We start from the raw sequence: 21,058 nt of genomic DNA, 5'->3' as shown, positions 1-21,058 counted from the left end.
TTTAGAGAGGCCCCAAGGAACTGTCTCAAAATAAAATATAAAATGGCTGGGGAAGTGGCTCAGTGGTTAAGTGCCCCTGGGTCAATCCCTGATACACACACACACACACACACACACTACCCCTAAGGTTGGGGGAAAGATTTGCTTAATAAGACAAAGGGAGAATGAATGGATGGAGGTAAAGAGGCTGCCAACCTGTGATGGCTACTTCTTGAAGCATTTGAAATGTGCTTCAGAGTTAATGTCCACTTTCATGTTATTATCTGTATCTGTTGTAAGAAAATGCAAGTATGCACCTAATTTCTCGGGTTTCATTTGGATTGAGACTATGGGTATTTCCAATGGGGCGCAGATGGCAGTGCCAGTAAGCCTTCCTCTTATAGCAACATCTAAGGGGAGGACTCATAGGCTTCAAGTTGGTAACTTGGCCAGAGCCTGTTTCAGGAGAGCCTGTTTCAGAGATGAGCTTGGTGGTAGCTCCTGGTGGTCAGGATCCTTTCTGGAATCACATTTGTCTACCTGGAAGAGGGGGAAGGTGCAGGAATGAGACCTGCTGATGTAGACAGGAAGTCAGTTGCCTCAGCTGCTGAAGGCTCTGCCTGGGGCAGCAAAGACTGGGCAGTGTCACAAGGTGAACCCAGAAGCTGCAGTGATCTTAGTGTTCAGAGAGGGCACAATGGACCTCAGTTTTGGAGCATATCTTTTCCATAAGATATGCTCCCATATGGAGGTCCAGAGGATAATCTGCCTCCTGCTTCCAACAAATAGATTTCAGGGCGGGTCCAGAAAAACCAACTTTATATAGTCTCCCACTCTCCCGTTAAAATGTACTCAATGGAAAAGTGTATCTTGCCTCTGGATAAAAACATATCACATGCTTGTTCTCATTCCTCTCTCATAATAAAAAGCTCCACTTTAGTTTGCTAGAATCTGTATCATGTAATAGTCAATTTCATTCATGTTTACAGCCGCTTCTTTCCTCCTGCTCTGGCCTGTTGCAAGAAGGGGCTGTGGTTGAATACTTTGCTGCTAACCCAATCATTTTTACTTCTGGGTTAGGCTTGGGTTATGGGACAGAAAGAGGAAGGAGCATAGCAAAATTTTTACCTGGCAGGTGGTATCACAGGAGAGTTGTGGATGTGAGAGCTGATTCTTTCTCCTATGGAAACTTTTGTGGGTTCTTTAGTGATATCCCCTTACCCTGTCTCTGGGGACCTCTTACCCCCGTTTCCCTGTTGTGGCTGCTCAACTATCATCAGTCTCATTGCAAACTCCTTTCTCAGTCTCTGGGAAGCCCTCTGGCCCATTTGTACTCCTCTGTCCTGGGTTTACGTTGCTGTCCAGGTGGCCCTTGTTAGGCAGAGCCTAATACAGCCCCAGACATGTGATTCATCATGTGGTCTGTGGGTGATACACTGGAGGAATGAAGGCTGAGCCCAGTACGGTTGGTCTCCCTTGACTCATCCACTAGCCCACCTCCAGGTCTTCAGATTTCTCTGGAAGAAGTCACAGACAAGGTCACAGTGCTTTTCATATTATAAGTCTCTTACTTTCCAGGTGGTCCTGTGGAGGCCACTCCCTAGGCCAGAAGGGGGAGGTACAGGTTCTTCTCCTCCTCCCTTAGTCCTTTACTCTAGGACTAGTCTGCAGCCCACTTAGTTGGAACATTCTCTCCTCCTAGTCACCAACATCCTGACCCAGTTGTGCTCAACTATCAGTGAATCTAGTGAAAAAAGTTGGGGACCACAATCTTTGAAGCATTGCCTCTAGACCTGGTGCCTCCCTTTGGAATCTGGTTCCTAGTACATCTTAGTGGCTTATTTGACATACCATTTTAAAAAAATTTTCTGTAATACTTTTTTTGGGAAGCAACAGTGCTTATCATATCCTCTGCTCTTGGGGATTCACAAAATGCACAGCATTTGCTCCAGCCTCTTCCTCTAGCCTCCTTCCTACTCCAGGCTCTGGCTCTGCCTACATCTTCCACCTGGGACGCTCAACCTGCCCTCTTCCTGTCTTCGCATCACTTCAGGATTCTCAAAGTCACCTCCTCCTAAGATACTTCTTTGCGGCTAAGTAGATGTCCCTTTCATTTTCCATCATTTGTATTCTCCTTATTTCCTACCCAGAATGTATCATAGATGATAAAGTTTCCAAATATATAAACTTTTGCTATCTCTTTCATCAAATGGGAAGTCCCACAAAGGAAAGGTAAGTGTCTGTTTTGCTGCATAATATACACTCCATCAGTGCTCCCTAAATATTGGTTGAATAAATGAATAGAAGGGTGAATTTAAAAGTTACCTTTGGGGGCTGGGGTTGTGGCTCAGCAGTAGAGCGCTTGCCTTGCACATGTGAGGCACTGGGTTAGATCCTCAGCACCACATAAAAATAAGTAAACAAAATAAAGGTGTTGTGTCCATCTACAACTAAAAAAATAATAATAAAAATAAAAGTTACCTTTGTATAAACCATCCTTCCCCAAATGCATCTCCACTTTTGTGTTAGCCCTTAACATCTGGAGTCTTGATTACCTGGGATACAGGTTAGGAAGTGCTGATATGATACAAGGCTTAACTTTTGCTGTATTTTTTCTGTTCTTTATTCTCTCCTCCTGTCCTGCTCTCCTTTTCTCCCCTCCTCTCTGGCCCTGTCTTTCTCACTCACTGTCACTGTGCTACAGATGACTACTCGAGGAGATGGTAGGTGAGAGATCACAGGGTGTTAATGGCAAGCATGACAGATCTCAGCATCTCTCCCTTGGTCTTGTCAAGACTCAGCCTCTCCTCCCATCCCTCTTTTCCCCCCTGGCCTCTGGCCTTGCAACAAGGCTTTGGCCTGGCTTCCTGCTTCACACTGCTCTAAGGTGACTGCAGCCCAGCCTTGGTTCTGAATGGAAAGACAAGTTCCCAGGCCGTACCTACCATGTGTGGTGTAGGGTAAGAATTTCTCCTTGAGACTCAGCCCTGTGGAAGCAGTGCATTTACAGGTAGCAAATCCCCACAGTTGTGGGATCTCCCCTTCCCTGCCTACTGCCTGCCCTAGGCCCACACAGTTGGGGGTTCATGAGCCATGGGCAGTCTTTCTCCCAGGAAGAAGTAGAGGCTGGATTCTGAAGGAAGGCATTTTCTGGGGCCTACTTCACAGGCTGCCCTCGCCCCAGCCAAGAATCAAAAAACTTCACATTCGCAGCAGAGCACAACAGGCACTAGTATGGCAATATGTAAATCAATGGATGTGTAACTGATGTGATTCTGCAATCTGTGTATGGGGTGAAGGTGGGAGTTCATAACCCACTTGAATCAAAGTGTGGAATATGATATGTCAAGAAATTTGTAATGTTTTGAACAACCAACAATAAAAAAATTTAAAAAAAAACTTCACATTCTTCCCTTGACAAGTTTAACTCTACATTAAGGTCCTTGGGACTCCCAAAGGTGACAGCCTGGGTGGACTTGGTTCAGGAGGAAGAGGCTTATCTCACATGCACACATTCTTCTGGTGTGTCCTATCTGGTTATTATCACATCGAAACTGCAGCTGTCATTGTTGGCTGCTTAATTACTGCCTATTGATTGTAAAATAATAGACCACCAATCTTGTGAGTTAGTTATTACTGCCTTGTTGTTTTAAAGTGCACACTGTAATGCAGCAATGTTTTACTTTATGCTGTCCTTCTGATGAGTATCATTATTTACCCAAATAACAATCTTGCATTTGAAATGTGCTTCAGAGTTAATATGCACTTTCATGTTATTATCTGTGTCTGTTGTAAGAAAATGCAAGTATGCACCTAATTTTAGAAGAGTGCCACGTAAAATTTGTATCCTTGATATTACTTTACTATAAATTGTGGCACAATATAACTATTTTTACAGCAAGTATTTATTACTTTAGTTACAAAAATTAAAAGAGAATTTTTAAGTGGGTCTGATTTGGTCTTCTTTGAGCCTTCTTGTCAAAATCCAAAAAAGTAAAATACTAGAAGACAGATTCTGTCTCAGGTCATACAAAAAAAAAAAAAATCATATTATCTTGAGTAGGAATCAGTACTCTAGAATTAACCAGAATGTGGTTTAATGCTTCATTGGAAAGATATGGGGTTTCTAGCCCAGAGTTTGGTTAACATAGAGGCCCCTATTATTTATTTTCACTCAGGTGAAATTCACAGAACATAAATTTATTTCTGTTGTTATTTTGTTTTGTTTTTGTTTTTCATACTGGGGATTGAACCCAGGGTCACTTTGCCACTTAGTTACATCCCCAGCCCTTTCTGTTTTTCATTTTGAGACAGGATCTCACTGAGTTGCTGGAGCCTCCCTAAGTTCCTGAGGCTAGCCTCAAATTTGCAATCCTCCTGCCTCAGCCTCTTGAGTCACTGGAATTACAGGGACAGAAATAGAGGAAGTCATTACCTTTATCTAGATCCAAGACATTTTTACTGCTCTAAAATAAAGCCCCATCCTCCCTCAATAGTCACTCTTCATTCCCTACTCCCTGTAGCCCTCGTCAACCATTAATCTGCTTCTTGTTTCGGTGTACTTTGTTCTTCCAGAGATTGCATATACATGGAACCATATAACGTGAGTCCTCTTGTGTCTGGCATTTTTCACTTAGCAGAGCATTTTCAAGGTTCATCTACATTACAGCATGTGTCAGTTCTTGATTTCTTTTTATCGCTTAATACCCAGTATTTTTAGCATCAAAAAATTTGAGGGGCTGGTGCTGAGAACACTCTAGCACCCACCCACACACAGGCCCAGTGGTTCTATCCCTCCGGTGATAACCTCCTCTCACAGCAAGCGTGAGATTGTAGTTCATAAAAAAGAATAAATGCTGAAGGAACAGGTGCATTAGAGCTGTAATTTGTTGCGTGTTACTTAAAACTCAGGAAAAGGGCTGTAGGCAGTGGTAGGCAAGGATTACAGGTAATTCTTTGTCTGCTAGGCACCTCCTAGGGGAAAAACAAATGTTCACTAAATGATGTAAAGAAAACAATGGATTACCAGAAATACTCTCAAGACCCTTGCATCATAGAAGTTTGTTCTGGCATGAATTTTCCAAGTAGTGTTTGGAACACGTTGTTTTCCTTTCACTAGTCCCCACTCAGGTTGGGACCTGCTGGTGTAAGATCTTTTCTCCAGCCTTGTGAATGTCATGGACTAAGGAAAAGACAGTGAGTTTCAAAGGTGCACAGAGCTGAGTTCAAATCCCACCTCTGCCACTTGTTAGCCACTTTTCCTTGGGCACATAACCTTAAGTTCCCTCATGGGTAAAATGGGAATTATGATACCTACTTATTCTCCAAAGATACCACAACCTAATTGCTGGAACCAGCAAATGTTATCTTATTTGGAAAAAGGATCTCTATAGTCTTAAATTAAGGACTCCAAGATGAAGAGATTGTCCTGGATTATTCAACTGGGCCCTTGATATCATTGCCACTGTCCTAGTGAGAGAGAGGCAGAGGGACTGTCCACATTGACACACAGAGAGGAGAAGGTGATATGAAGATGGAGAGATTGCAGCACTGTAGTCTTAAGCCAAACAAGTGCCAAAGCTGACGGAAAACAGGCTGGCAAGTTTCCAGAGGGAGCATAGCCTTCTAGTACCTCAATGTCAGCCTATGCTAGTTTTGGACTTCTGGCCTTCAGAACTGTAAACGAATACATTACTGTAGTTTTGAGCCATCAGATGTGTTGTTTGTTACATCAGCCACAGGAACTAATACTCTTCTTTTGCAAGATAACTTCAGACTACCCTACAACTAGCACATTATATTTTATTTTTCTCTCTTCTATCCTGTATCAAAGATGGCGTTTCTCAAATTAAGAATAGTGTTTTTTTACCTCTAGAGGCAGGTTTCTCAGCCTTGGTGCTAGGGACATTTTGAGCCAGATGATTCTTTATTGTGAAGCTGTCCTCTGCGTGGTGACAGACATTCCACTAGATGCAGTAGTGCCTTCCCCTCAGTTGTAACAACCCAAAATGTCTCCAGACATTGCCAAATATCAACTGTGGGACAAAGATCACTCACTCCCTGTTGAGAATCACTAGCCTAGAGTATAGTTCCTGGGTTTATCCTAATTCCATCTTTAATTGGGCAGGTGAGACAACCTCTCTGAACCTCAGTTTCGTTATCTATAAAATGGTAATAGTACCTATATCACAGGGTGTGATAAGGATATGCAAATGATGTAATCTATGTAAAGGCCTCAGAACAGTGACTGACACCTAGTAAAATGTTTAGTAAGTGACAATTATTGATCCATGGCTCTGTCACTAGTTTGTCACACTATTTTCTGCAGTTTCCATTATAGAATTAACAGGCACTTAAAATGTATTCCAAATAGCAATTTCTATCAGCATATGTTTTGAAGTTACACGTCCTTCCTTCACCGCCCTCCCTCCTATCTCATAGCTCCCCAACGTTATGCCTACATGTTGAGGAATCATGGCTCAAGTTACGTGCCCCGAGCACCTGTCAGTCATACTAACTCACTGAACTCTTTATATGATACCCTGGATAAACTGTAACAAGAAAACCCCCTTCCATCTGTCAGTGATATTTCTATTATTCCATAATTACAGCTTTCTCCTCAGTGATGGAGCTCTTGAATTCACATAGGGATGTGTCACTGTCTCCATTCAAATGTGTGAAATATTTAGCAGCTTTTAGCAGTTTTCAGTGAAATGTTAGAAAGTGTTTTGAATAGATACCATCATCTACTTTTGTAAGGAAGGGGAATGTGCTCCAACCATGGTCAAGGCCTGTTGAGAGCCACAGTTTAGTCAGAATGACGCCTTGCATTTTTGCCAGAGGGAATGGTTTTGAAAGGTGAACCTGCTCCGGGATTAGGGCGGATCCTGTTGGGAATAGGGCGGCTCCAGGATTAGGACAGATCCTGCTGGGATTAGGGCGGATCCTGCTGCCTCAGGCGCCCCTATTTTGAGTTCTCGCAGGGTTCTGAAAGAATTGGCCCGCGGAGCCCGGTGGAGGCAGTGTGTTCCCGGGAAGTGTGTGTAGAGTGCTGGTGAGAGTTCGGGAATAAAGGTTGCCGTTTGAACCTACAAGGCTGTGTGGCGGCTCGGTTATTTTGTGCCCAGCCAGACTGCAGCATTTGGTGGCCCGTGCGGGGGACGCCTGAAGCTTGGAGGTAAGTGAAATTGCTTACCCCTGAGGAAGAGCGAGAGAATGGGTGACCATTTCAAAAAACAATGTGTCCTTGTTTTGATTTATTTTGTTTTTATTTCAAGCTGCCTGTCCCTAGAACTTTCTCAGGCAAACTGGGAAAATGGTTGGCTCAAGGTTTGAAGTTGTTCGCCCCTGAGGAACAGATAGAGATAGACCACAAATGCACGTGTCAAGAAAATAGAAAAACTGATACAACGATTTTTTGTTCCATTTTTGTTTCATTCTGTTTCGGTTTTGTTTTGTGTTATTTTGTTGGGTTGCGTTATCTTTATAATAGATCAGAAATTAGTAAAAAAACAAACCAAAAGAATGTTAAGTAAATTGTTAGAGGTTCAGATTATGGTAGATCAAGTAAAAGAGAAGGTCTCTCAAGTTAATCAGACAGAAGAAGAAAATTTAAAGGAAAAGGGGCTGGAGATATGGCTGACTTGGTAGAGTGTCTGCATTGCATGTACCAAGGCCAAATTTGGGGGCCAACAGAGGTGAGGCAAAGAACCTAACCCCCCCACTGGTGCAAAGGCCTATCCACAAGTATGGCTGTATGCTGGACCAGTAGTCAGTGACAGGTAAGATCCAATTACAATAGTACCAACCTAAGACAGGAGGCTGACGCCTTGAGGTCAGCTCATCCGATGACGGGTAAGGACCATATGTAGTATTGGACAACCTAAGACAGGCACGGTCCCTAAGCCACATGCTTGTTGTTTAATTAAACAGAAGGGGGGAGATGTTGAGAGCCACAGTTTAGTCAGAATGATGCCTGGCATTTTTGCCAGAGGGAATGGTTGAAAAGTGACCCTGCTCCAAGATTAGGGCAGCTCCAGGATTAGGGCGGCTCCAGGATTAGGGCAGATCCTGCTGGGATTAGGGTGGATCCTGCTGCCTAGGGCACCTGCTACTTTGTAGTTTCCATTGAGTTCTCCTGAGGTTCTGAGAGAATTGGTGCACGGAGCCCCATGGAGGCAGTGTGTTCCCGGGAAGTGTGTGTAGAGTGCCAGTGAGAGTTCGGGAATAAAGGTTGCTATTGAACCTACAAGGCATTGTGGCAGCTCGGTTATTTTGTGCCCAGCCAGACTGCGGCATTGGCCACTGTATCTCTAAACACTGTGGACAGAGCCATGAATAAAACAAAAGATCCCTAGTCTCAATAAGTTTGCATTCCAGGACACAATTATAGTAATATGCACAATATATTTGTCAATGGCATGGTATGTTAGCTGGTGATCGACTATAGCAAAACAATAATCTAGAGCGAGGAGACTGAGATGCTAAAGGTGACAGTAGATGTAGGTTGTGGTATTAAGTAGGATGGGAAAACTTTTAAATATTCTTGTTTAAATTAATAGAAATATCTTTGATGTGGGTTGAAACTGGTGTTAGCTAAAGCATCTCTGCTTATGACTAGCAGCTGGAATACCTGACCCTTTCAAATATGAAAAATGTTCTGTTCCTTCTCCTCAGAACTGCCTGGCAATGCCTTTCAAATCTAAGCTGTGTGGCTTTGGTTTATCCTAGCTGCTGTGGGAATTCTTCATGGAAGTGGTTCAGGGATCATTATTAGCAACGCAGTTTCAGGGAAGACGTGTGCCCGGTAGGTAAGAGAACAGATTTTTGCGTCAAACTGAACTCCTTTTTAATTCTGGCTTCCAACTTGTAAAGTGAATGATTTAGGGGAAGTCATTTAACCTAAGCTGCAAGTATTCTTATAACCATTATAAAGGATTACATAAAATTAAATAGTGAAAGCAAGTAGACTTGTGTTAATGGCATCATAAACCCTCAGAAATTGTTGGTAGTTGTAATTTTTGATTGTGTAAAAGAATATTTCTGATGTATTATGTAAATATTCATAGCAATTATGATCTCTTTGTAAAGCATACCTGTAATTATCAGTTTCAAATATGCAAACATTTCTCTAATAAATCCTGCCAAGGGAGTGTCTACAAAGAGAACCTATGAATTGACTTCTTATGAGCTTGGGCATCAACATTTTGAGTATTCCCTGTGAACTTACACAAAGGGGGACTGAAATAGAGCCAATGAGTGATTCAGGTAATAGAAGTCCAGCTATTTTTTAAGTGCGATTAATTAGTTCTTGTGGATGATTCTATAGCTTGACTTTGCCAGGTAATGACATGGCTCTTCACTTTGTGGGTAAAGACTTCTATGGATACTTGTTAAATGGTGCTGGAATAGAATAGGTTGCCCGACTGTGGAGAATGAACTGGGACATTCCTCAACAAGTCACAGGATTCTTTGGGAAATGGTCAAGGTCAAGGCCTTGACCTGGAATGCATTCCTGTACTGCAGGAAAAGTGTGAGAACTAGAAGTGTGGGTTGTACAATATTGTGAACATACTAAATGTACCCTTGGAAACATTTGGTTTTATTCTATGTAAATTACACTTTGATGTTTTTTTAAGAAAATGAATTTCTGACAGTGCCAGGACTCAAGCCCAGATTCCTTGTTTTCCTATCTAATCTTCCAAAGAGTTATTGGAGAATGGGATGGTCCTTTGTAGTTTGTACCAGAGAGAATAACTTTTCTTTATAGATATGCTAAAAGTTTAATAATTACAGTATGTCCAGAACCTCTATACCTGTGCACTTATTTATAAAATTTAGTTCTTCCTGATCTAAAATTTTATGGTGCTATATTGATTATATAAGTAGAGATCCAAGCTATGTCCCCCCAGTAGGTACCCAGTGAATGTTTGCTGAATCAAATATGTATTGTTTGCTGAGTTGCCTGTAGTTTTAAAATGGTACATGTTAATGGAAGTGGAGCAGAAACTGTACAGTGTTAGAGATCTTCAAGTTCAACTTTCTCTCAGATGAGCAACCAAGTCCCAGAGAGGTTTGGTTATTCGTATAGTTAGTACAAGACCAGGATGTTGCTTTTTAACTTAACATTTGTGAAAATGTGCATTCAGCCATAGTCATTGGAATATCATTTGGTTTCCTTTTTTGTTCCTGTTTTTTACTTTCTTCTTTTTTAAATCCACATGACCCACAGAAAAGTCTTATTTCTATGAACCACAAGACCCAGGTTTCATCCTTTCTTTTACCACTAGTTACCAATTTGTGTTTTAGCCAGTTCTCTGGGTTTCTCTACCAAATGGGAAAAATGGTACTTTGTCATCCTATAAGGACCAGGGCCCAGAGTAAATGTGCTTTTGAGGCTCCTTTGGAATCCACTTTCAGATTAGCTGGTGGTTTTGTTTGGAACTGACTTAAAGGTGAGGGGCTATTGCAGGTTCTGCTTCATGTTGTTTTCATCATGGTGACTAAGAAAGGACCCAGGAGGAACAGATTGCTATCATCAGATAAAAAGGGTCATATCTGGAATTCAGACAAGGGTTCTGTTGTATTTTCAGTTCAATATAATAGAGTGTGGTTGGTTGAGACTAGAAACTTCAAAGCAAAGTTTGAAAAACAGGATCATTAGCAGTGGAACATAGAAATGAGGGCAGCAACTGTGTCCAAAACAACCAATGTAGGTTTTTGTTTTTGTGAAAATAAAGGAGAAAACAAAACATTTTAAAAAGGAGGAATCACCTAGGGAGAGCAGAAAGAGAAGAGATGAGGAAAGAAAGGGGTATTAAAGATTTAGCAAAAATAAAGTTAGATAACTGAGCTTACTGGTTAATGCCAGGGAACCCTGGAATCCTAGAATCTGTAATTTCATTTTATCTTCTCATAAATCTTTCCCCATGAGGATCGGCTGTAAATACTTTGCCTAAAAATTATATATTTGTTAGCATGAAAAAAATACATTTCTTATTGTAGAAAGTTTAGAAAATATAAGTGATAAAAGAAGACACAAATCTCTGGTAACACAACTACTCACAATAACCAGTTTCAACATTTTGGTATGTATCCTTCAATCTTTTCTGTTTGCATTTACTTGCAGATTTTCTTAAAAATGGGATCTAGAGGACATACTGTTTTAGAATCTGACTTCTAAACACAAGATAGTATGAATATTTTTTATGTCTCTAGTCTTCTATAACATTTTAATGGTTGTATTTTAAGTAATTAGCGTAATGTAAGTAAATTACAACTGTTAGAAACCTGTTATTTTAATCATTAAATATTATAAATACACTTAAATATGCATGGACATTTCCTTTGGACAGATTATTTGAAATACAATTATTAGAACAGCAGGGTTGTAAAATGTTAGGGTACTTGATATGCATTGCAAAAATTTCTTCTCTTAAAATGATATTTATGTAGATTTAGACCAGGAGTGGGAATGTCCAGTACCTTGCTTGCTTAAACATATTACATGTGATCAGTTTTTGAAAATGTTCAACACATAGATGTTGAAAACATCACTAACATGTTTTAATTTGCACATTTGGTTTTAGGTACATTTTAATATTTTGGCCATTTGTATGATTTCTCTTGCAAATTGCTTATGTGTTAATTATAAATCCATAATTTATTGAGGGTAAAATTACCATCTTTACATTTAAACTTAAACTTGAATTAAATGACAAGTTGAAGTTTAAATGTAAAGATGGTCCCATTGAGAAGTTATATGACTTTCTTTATGTTGCCTCTGTATACTTCTCTTTAAATGTACTCAAGTGTTTGGCATCTTTTCTTTCCTTTAGGAATATGAATTTTATCCCATTATATTTTCCAGCCAATTATTTCTAGAATTAAGGGAAACTTAATTTTTGTATGGTGGTTCATTTTTTTTCCCAGTGAAATGTCATATTATTTCCAAATAATTCTATCTATCAATTTCATTATTTATAATTTGAGGTAATATATGAGCTGAGATTCTCTTTCTATATAGTACTTTATCAATGTTGGTCTCTTTCTTCTCAAATTAAGTACTTTTAATAACATATTATTTACATGTGATCTTTTAGTTCAATATTTCAGCCCTGTGAAAACCCAACTCAATTTGCCTGGAGCTCTTTGGCTAAAACCTAATACACCAACCTAATAAATAAATACGTTTTTGGGCTGGGGCTGTAGCTCAGTGGTAGAGCGCCTGCCTTGCACGTGTGAGGCACTGGGTTCGATGCTCAGCACCACATAAAAATAAATAAAGATATTGTGTTTAAAAAAATTTTAAAAAATTAAAATAAATGCGTTTTATTGAAGACTGTAGGCAATTTGTGCCTGTCTGTCTTGCTGAACTTTGAAAGATCTATAAGAAGGAATTTGAGAAGTTAGAAAAGTGGATAGAAACTTCATGTAATGTGTGAAACCTTAATGTCTCACAGATTTACCAAGACTTTAGATGTCTGACATAATTGAATGGTTGAAGTTTGTACTTACACTCTAAAAGAGTATGTCCTATTTTGTTTCATTGTCCTACTTTGGTGACTACTTTCCAAAAAATTTCAGTTTTGTTTTTAGTACTTATCCTATTTTTTGGGTTAGCTGTGTGGGCACTTTGAAAGCACAGTTATGAGTATACTGCTGTATAATGATATCACAAGAAGTTTATAAAGTGTATTTGGCGCTAATGTCAAATGAGAATTCAAAAGTATATTCAGGTACTTTGTTAGATATGGATGCTTCTTGATTTTTATGCTTCCTCATACAAAAAAATGATGAAGTTGCCCTGTATTTTATGTAATATAAGATCTACCCCTTAAAAGGTGGAAAATATTGAAAAATATAAGGAATGTAACCCTACCACTAGAGAGAACCTCTACTGACATTTATGATTGTTTTTCCCATGTCTGGGTAATTGCTATCACACTACCTATACAGGTGTGTATGCTATCATCCAAACATAATCACATATTTCTCTAGTTATGGAACATTTAAATGATAAAACTGGACTGTTGGGCTTTGGGAATGTGAAGTAAGAGACTGTAATCTCTGCAGGCCAGAGTCCTGAGGATGGATCCCAGCATGACCTCAGCACAATCCCCCCACAGTCCTCAATCACTGACCCATGTGTCCTCAGAGAGCCTAAACAGCAGAGCTGAGATCATTCTGCCTGACCCCTTGAAGGCTTAAGGTCACCTGAACAAAATAATCCTTTTCTCTGAGCAACTGGGTGGCCTCTGAAAGCTGGCCTCACTCTCTGAACTGCAGTGTAGACTTTGCCTTGACATCTTTGATCAGTCATGTGACACTAATTACAGAATGTAGACAGTGCGGACTCACTCCTGTCATGCACATAGAATAGCATGAAGAGAGGTTGGATAAAAACTGTCCTACTCCTAACACTAAATTCTAGGGATTATTTTTTTAGGGCCTTTGGACATGTGATATTCTACATAAAAACTTTTGAAGACCCTCATTTGACAGATCAGCATGTTTCCCTCCATTGTGTAATATTAATTTCAGAAGCTCATAAATGATCCATTTCCAGATACCAAAGCCAAAAAAAAAAAAAAAGGGAGAACTTAAATTAGAAATTTAATGTGAAGAGTTTATGAATTCCGTGTATTCTCATTTTGTCAGCTTGACACATTTGTGGAAAAAATAGACATCTAAAAATGTATAGTAGCAGCTATGCCGTCTGTGTATTCATTCTCAGTTTACAGTTTTGGTTTTACAAGGTCATCTGTAAATTAAAAGCCAACCAACAAGCAAAGGAAATACCAAAAAGAGTAAATTTAGCCTCTTTTTGTCATAATCATTCTTGAATTGAAGTAATTAAAAGAAAATTCTTTTTCTGATTTTGTTTTTATCTTTGACCTTGCTACAGTTTAAGGAGTCTGATAATGTGTACATATATCCTCCTTCTCTGGACATGTTCTGCCTATGATTTCTTCTTTGTACCAAATATACTATATTTTTTGGCTATATTTCCATTTTCTAGAATTTCAGTTAAAATACGTGTTTTTCAGTTTTTTTTTGCTTTAGAACAGCAGTATACAATAAAAATATAATGACAGCCACATATATAATTTGAAATTTTATAGTATCCACATTTTAAAAATAAGAAGGTAAACCTAATAGTAATGGTTATGTTTTAACATGTCAAAAAATTAATTCAACAATCAGTATAAAAATTGTTAATGATATTTTTATATTCAAACTCAGTCTTCCAAATCTAGTATATTTTCATACTTCTAGGAAATATCAATTTAGATACTACATTTTCATCAGAAATGTTTGATCTATACTTAGGCTTCTCATAAACTACAGTTGAGAAAAATACACACAGGGTATAGTTCAGTGGTACAGCTCTTGCCTAGCATCTGTATAGCCCTGAGTTTGATCCCCAGCACTGCAAAAAAAAAAAAAAAAAAAAAAAAGAGGAGAAATATAGCCTCACATTCATTCCCAAATTGTTTCAACATACTTAAAAAACTTTTCTAAGAACAGAAATAAGCATCTTTTATTTTTTTTAATTAAAATGTAAAATTCACTAGTTACACACACATCATTTGCTAAATAGCCACATGAAGCTGGTAACTGAACTCTTTGGTAGCATATCTCTAGAATTTTGTCTTTCTATCTATTATTTTAATGAAAGCATCACATTTGTGACATTTAAAGGGGGCTTAAGAGAAAAAGATTAACACTACTGACCAAAACAGCAAAATTCAAAGATAAAAAACTTCAAATGTAGCTTTATTAAACTCAGCTCTGGCTTGTACTGAGTAAAGAGAACTAGGGGGCTTCATTTGGTAAGAAATGCATTGGAATATGTGGGTTTCTCCCTCTTTCTTAGAGAATCAGTAGTGGAGGACGGTCATTTTAGATCTATAGTTATATTTCTGACCTCTCTTATAAATTCTTCAACAGGACTTTCTAATGCTTCTCTACCTAATTGAGTAACCTATGGCAGCAAGTAAATAACAAACCCTTAAAGGCTGGCTAATATAATTAACTTTTTACTTTTCTTTCATTTGAATTTAAAAATGGATACTCAGTTTAGTTATTGGAAAACATTTAAGCATGTTTGTAGCAACTAAGTATGTATGAGTCTACTTTTTCAACTGCAAATTTAATTGAACCCAAATATAGGCAAGAGATTCCATTTCCAGATAAGATGAAATAACAGACTTCATCCTTACCCTTCCACTGAATTAAGCTAGAAAACCTGGCCAGAATGCATAGAGCAGCTCTTTGAGGACTGTGAAAGTAAACAGTGGAATTAGAAGTTCCACCAAATTGAAAAAGGAAGGATGAATCTGGTCCCTGTTACTTCATCATGCCTAGGAATGGAAATCTCTACCAAGGCTTTGAACACTGAACTTGGAACATTGGAACTACAGCCCAGAAAAAAAAGGCGGGGCTTGAATCTAACCAGGACAATTGCTTGCTAAAACAAAAATAGCAAAATTCTTAGCAAGATTTAAATAAGACACAGAGTGTCATAACATAAATGCAAATCTCTAGTATACAATCCAAAATTACTTGGCATATGAAGAAACAGGAAGACAGTTTGTGTTGGGGAAAAGTAATCAACAGAAGCCAATACTAAGATGGCACAGATGTTAGAACTGTCAGACTTTACAGCTGCTATTATAAAAATGCTTAACAAGTAAAGGCAAACACTTTTGAAACAGATGGAAGATAGAAATTCTCAGCATATGAATGAATATAGGATATATAGAAGAACTAAATTCAAATTTTTGAGCTCAAAACTGCAATAACCAAAAATTTAAAACTCACCAAATAGAGTGAATGCCAGAAGGGAGATGACAGAAGAAGTCAGTGAACCTGAAGATAAGATCAACAGAAATTGTGTGATCTGAACAATAAAAAGGCAAATGACTGAGCCCAGGAACCTGCAGAATAATAACAAAAGGCCAAATGTTCATGGCATCCAGAAGAAGAGGGAAGAGCATTGCACTGGGACAGTATTTGAATAAATAATAATATAAAATCCCAAAGTGGCATATACCTATAGGTTCAAGAGACTCAGAAAGCCTCAACTAGAATAAACCCGCAAAGTCTCTACCTAAACACATCCTCAACAAACTGCTAAAAACCAAGGACAGAAAAAAAATCTTGAAAATAAAGGAAAATAATGCATCACCAATAAAGGAACCATGATTTGAATGTCTCAGAATTTCTCATCATGAAGCCAGAGCAAGTGATACAACATTTTTAAGGAAACATTGATTATCATAGCATTCTATATTTCCTACAAATGTTCTTCAGGAATTTTCAAATATTTTCAGATGAAGGAAAACTAAGATAATTCATTGCTGGTAGGCCTGGCCTAAGAAAATTGCTGAAGTACATTCTTCAGGAAAAAGGGAAAATAATCCCAGAAGGGAACTTGGAACATCTGAAGTGAAGACAGAGAAATAGAAATGACAAATATCTAGTACACACAATAGACTAATCTCCTTTTCATTTCTTTCAAATATGGTTGAAAGAAAATAATAAAATGTTATCTGATAAGACTTTTAATTGTATGTAAATGTAATGGGTGACAACTATAGCATAAAGGGGGAGGGATCTAAATGTTGTTAATATTTTTACATTCCAATTGAAATGATAAAATTTTAAGGATAGACCATAAAAAGTTAAGTACAGTATGTGTATGTAATCTCTAGAGGAATGAAAAAAAATTGCAAAAGAAATGTGTAGTGAAAAAACAATAGATAGAATTGAATACTAAAAATTTTACAAATAACCCAAAACAGGGCAATAAAGAGAAACAGAGGAATAAAAAGAAGAAGGAATAAACAGCCCTAAATTATATATGTCAAAAAAAACTACACTAGATACAAATGCTCTAAACATACCTGATTTATACCCAAAGGACTTAAAATCAGTATATTACAGCGACACAAGCCATATCAATGTTTATAGCAGCTCAGTTCACAATAGTCAAGCTATGGAACCAACCTACGTGCCCTATAACAGATGAGTAGATAAAAATGTAGTATATATATATACACAATGGAATATTACTCAGCCATAAAGAAGAACAAAATTATGGCAATTGCTAGTAAATAGATGGAACTAGAGACTATTATGCTAAATGAAATAAGCCAGTCCCCCCACAAAAAAACAAAGTATAAATGTTCTCTATGATATGTTTATGCTAACCCACAACAAGGGAGGATAGGGAGGGGATTGGATAGACAAGGGGGAATGAAGGGAAGGGAGAAGGGATGGTAATAGGAAAGAAAGCTGAATGAATCCGACATGACTTTCCTATGTTCATATATGAATACAGACCAGTATAACTCCATATCATGTACAACCACAAGAATGGGAAGTTATATTCCTTGTATGTTTAATATGTCAAAATACACTCTACTGTAATGTATATCTAAAAAGAACAAATTTAAAAAAGGATGGATAAATATAATTAAGTATCCAGTGAAAATTTAGCATCTGAAGTGAGAGAAGCAGTAAGTATAAATTGCACAGCAAATGCTGAAAGATTTAATAGAAAAAATTTTGTAATTTCTCATTAGTTTTTACATTGACTACATGCTGAAATATTTTTACATGCTGAATTAAATAAAATATACTATTAAAATTTTACCATTTCTTATATTTTTAAAAAAATACAACTACCAGAAAATTTAAAATTTCTTGTGTAGTTTGCATTGAAATTTCTATTGAAAAGCATTATTCTAAGGTAAGCCTTTTGCAAAAAATGAAAAGGAATATTTCAAGCAACAAACAGGGTTAGTCAGAAGCTACATTAATTTTTTATTATCTTAGTTAAGACGTTAGAAAATTTGGATGTCTATTAATGTGTTGATTCTTTGAACCAGGACTAAATGTAGAAATATATGGTGAATCATTTTTGGTATGCAAAATATCTGCATCAAACTACAATCTCAGCTCCGTGTCAGAGTTCATGTTAACTCAACTGTGAACACAGCTTTCTTTTGGGGTGGATCAAATGTTAAGTCACAATTGAAAGGAAGGTAATTTCTTTACTTACTGCTTCTCACAAAGTAAAAATATGATTCTGATTAATCAGGACTAAAAATGTTATTGCCAGACTACTCTTTTCTCTGAAAAAAAAAAGTGATTTTAAACACAGATAAAGAGAAGTCCTCAGTGCAAAACAACAACAGCAACAGAAACACACAAAAGCAAAACAAAAAACCAAACCAACCTTCTTCAAGGCAATTGGGCACACAGTGAAAATATGATCCAAGTATCTTACCATCCAGGGGGATTTCTTCTTAGCTTGCTGGAGCGGGGGAGCTCTCTGAAAAGGAAAATTCATACCCACATCTCTTGGAGTGAGTCCACGGCCTAGCTAGTTGTTAGGAATTATAGTCGGTGAGTGAGCCCTGAGACACCCCATGGAAGTCTGCTTACTCTTCTGGAATCTTCTCAATTGTAGCTTAACAGTTCGCTAACAGGGACCCCTCACACTTACCTGTCTGTCCTTGCCTCTAGACTTTAAGCTCCATGAGTCCAGGTCTATTTTGCTTAAGGCTTTGCCCTGGTACTATCTTTGCAACACATAGGAGTTTACAACTCGGCTAAAAATAAATGAGGATAAACTGAAGTCTCATCTTAACTGAGTCTTGCTGGCTTCTAAACCATTCTACAGTTTTATCCTTAGATGTTCCTATTGAGACTTTCTATCTTTTAGAAACATGTAAGTATTACCTGACTGAGGTTATAATATGGCAGAAAATGTCTGTTTTATTTTTATGCATTGACTTATTCCTAGTTTCCAGAAGAATAAGAAATTGGAAGAGAACTGGAGGGGTTAGAGAGAGAGACAGAGAAAGGGATTCTCATATTCATTCTGTGATTAACTGGCTGAGAGACCTGGAGTCTTGTACTACCTGAGGCCTTCTCGCCTGGTGGTCTTCAGAATTTGTAAATTCATTATAGAGAATGGATCAGGTAATTTTCTTTGTGATCTCTGTGGCTCTCATAAAATGTTATGAATTTTGTTGGCACAGTGTCTCAAAATTCTATATCAGTTGAGCATATTTTGGGCCATTTCTATAGAATAGATAGCTATAAAGTGTTAGGGTAGAGAAGGAAATGACCATACCAGATATGGCAGTCTACAGCAGCTCTTGACTCTCCTTTGGGAGAATAAATATCCACATGCTTTAGATGTTATAGATATAATTTATTTCTTCTCTCAGGTGAAATTGCCTGTATTCATTTCTTATTGCTGCTATGCAGTAACTTAAAACAATGCAGATTTGTTGTCTTACATAGTTCTGGAGGTCAGAGCCCCAAATTGGTCTCACCTGGAATAAAATTAAGATGTCTGCACAGCTGCCTTCCTTCTGGAGGCTCTAGGGAACAATTTCTCTTATTGCTTTTTCTAGATTCTCAAGTCAGCTTCATTCCTTGGCTTATAGCCTCCTTCCATCTTCAAAGCCAGAGGAGCTAGTTGAGTCTTTCTCATACCACATCACTTGGACACGGACTATTCTGCCTCCCTCTTCCATTGTAAGGATGCTTGTAATTACATTAGGTCCACCAGATAATCCAGGATAATCTTAAAATCAGTCAATTAGCAAACTTAATTCCCCCTTGCCATGTAATAGAGCATAGACACAGCTTCCAGGGATAAGCATGTGGACATTGTTGGGGGGCTGTTGTTCCAACTGTCACTTTGCCATGTCTCTGTGTTTTCAGAGTTTAGCCAATTGGTTCAGAGCTGGTATTTCTTGTCTTTCTGTTCCCTTTTCCCACTCTGAGTTAGTTAATAGATGGTAAGAGTCATTGGGAGAAATCAGAACTAAGCAGCATTCTAGACTAATTGAAGGATTTGTATTCAGTGAAATATGCCTCAATCTCGTGCTGTTTCTTAAATCTGGTGACATATAGATGGTTCTTTACCCAGCAATATGTTCCCATCCATGGAAGGTCAGAAACTGCCTCCTTTTAAAAGGAAACAGGAACTTATTGCCTAGCTTAATTTTTTTCTTTACTTCTAATCAAAGATATCTTAAATGTTTGCCAAAGCTCAGTGTACAGTTTTTCCTCCCTGCTGAGCAGGTGGCTGAAAGTTGTGGAATGTTGTTTTGCTGAATATAGAATCATCATGTCCTTGTGAACATGCTCATTAAAATAGAAAAATTGGACTGTTTTTATTGGCATTTTAGTCCACTCTTTTGGGTAGATTTTTATGCCTAGTTCTCACTCTAATTATTTACATCTCTGATAGAAATGCCACATCCATTTGCAGACTAATTATGCCATTATCAAAGCCTTACAGAGAAATATTCAAAATTCACTGCTAACATTTAAAGAGAATTCACAAGAAGCTGATGGAGAATAGAGAAAGCAAAGATTTTTTTTTCTGTCTGTACTTATACCAGACAACAAACTAGTACCCATCTTTAGGTTGACAGGATCATTTAGACATTCCCTTACAAAATGTTTAGAGGGTAATAAATGGGCTGAGCACACTCAGTGATTAAGCTCTATTTCACCTTTATTATCATTCCTGTCTCAAGCCACTCAGTCACCTTGAAAATGTATGAGTGCATACTTGGTGCCATGTCCTTTGGAAGGCAATGAAGATTCTATCCTTAGAATTGCCATCAGGTCCAACTCTAGGAGTTGCCATGTCCATCACTCTGTAGTCTGTATGCATGATGGCCCCTGGAGTTGTGCAAATGAAGACTATGAAGCCTTACATGATCACATTTCCCTGGAGGGAGCCTGTAACCAAGGAAGGAACAGATTCACAAACAGACTTAGAGTTCTCATTCTGTGTGGGAGTGGGTGCATGTGGTAATGGGAACATGAAATAGGGAGGATTTAACTCTTCTTAGGATAGGCTGGAGTACCTGAAAAGGTTTCTCAGAGGATTCCCTGCCTAAACTGAGTCTTGAAGGATCAATAGAAGATGGTCAGACAAGAAAACGTTGGGTAGTTTTCTGGGCCAAGCCAATAGTCTATGCAAAGGAACAAAGGTGTGCAAAAGCATGCCACGTGTAAGACTTGCAAGTCCAGTTGC

General features: G+C 38.2%; 1 protein-coding gene across 5 annotated transcripts in view; it reads left to right on the top strand.

Annotated features, from left to right (window-relative positions):
• Nucleotides 1-21,058, top strand: part of Pip5k1b (phosphatidylinositol-4-phosphate 5-kinase type 1 beta) — a 333,977-nt gene that overhangs the window by 35,205 nt on the left and 277,714 nt on the right. The gene's annotated exons all lie outside the window — the stretch shown is intronic.

The sequence above is a fragment of the Marmota flaviventris genome, chromosome 13 (assembly GCF_047511675.1).
Source record: "Marmota flaviventris isolate mMarFla1 chromosome 13, mMarFla1.hap1, whole genome shotgun sequence".
NCBI classification, from domain to species: Eukaryota; Metazoa; Chordata; class Mammalia; order Rodentia; family Sciuridae; genus Marmota; species Marmota flaviventris.
Note: the sequence above shows the minus strand (reverse complement) of the source record. Positions and strands in the feature narration are given on the sequence as shown.